Source organism: Cicer arietinum, chromosome 5, assembly GCF_000331145.2.
Source record: "Cicer arietinum cultivar CDC Frontier isolate Library 1 chromosome 5, Cicar.CDCFrontier_v2.0, whole genome shotgun sequence".
In the NCBI taxonomy this organism is placed as follows: domain Eukaryota; kingdom Viridiplantae; phylum Streptophyta; class Magnoliopsida; order Fabales; family Fabaceae; genus Cicer; species Cicer arietinum.
In genome coordinates, this window is record NC_021164.2 from 10262432 (window position 1) to 10263425 (window position 994).

The following is a 994-nucleotide window of genomic DNA, read 5'->3' on the forward strand; positions in this document are numbered from 1 at the left end:
TTTATTTGACAACTCTATTTTATTATATGATACTATTATCTTCGTCATGTAGTTGTACTTTATAACGAAGATAATAGAAACATATAATAAAATAGAGTTATCTAATCAAGTAATAATTACATATTTATTTGACAACTCTATTTTGTTATATATTGTTATTATTATAGTTTTAGTTTATAACCAAGACGATAATAATATATATAAAATAGTTTTCAAATAAATATGTAATTATTTGTTTATTTGACAACTCAATTTTTTTCTATGTTATTATTATCACTGTTTTAAAGTTCTACGTAATAATTAAGATAATAATAACATATAATAAAATAGAGTTGTTAAATAAATTAATTATTTCATATTTATTTGACAACTCAATTTTCTTATATGTTTTTATTATTTTCGTTTTATAATTGTACTAAATAACAAAAATAATAATAACATATAACAAAATCGAGTTGTAAATTAAATACAAAACGAAGATAATAATAATATAATAAAATAGTGTGGTCAAATAAATATTTAAGTATTACATTATTTGACAACTATTTTATTTAATGTTATTATTATCTTCGTTTTATGGTTTTATTTCATAACAAAGATAATAATAACATATAATAAAATAGAGTTGTCAAACAAATAAGTTATAACTAAGTAAATAATAACGTCTAACAAAATTGAGTTGTCAAATAAAGTAGTAATTACATTTTTTATTTGACAACTCAATTTTCTTATATGTTTTTATTATTTTCGTTTTATAATTGTACTAAATAACAAAAATAATAATAACATATAACAAAATCGAGTTGTAAATTAAATACAAAACGAAGATAATAATAATATAATAAAATAGTGTGGTCAAATAAATATTTAAGTATTACATTATTTGACAACTATTTTATTTAATGTTATTATTATCTTCGTATTATGGTTTTATTTCATAACAAAGATAATAATAACATATAATAAAATAGAGTTGTCAAATAAAATAATAATT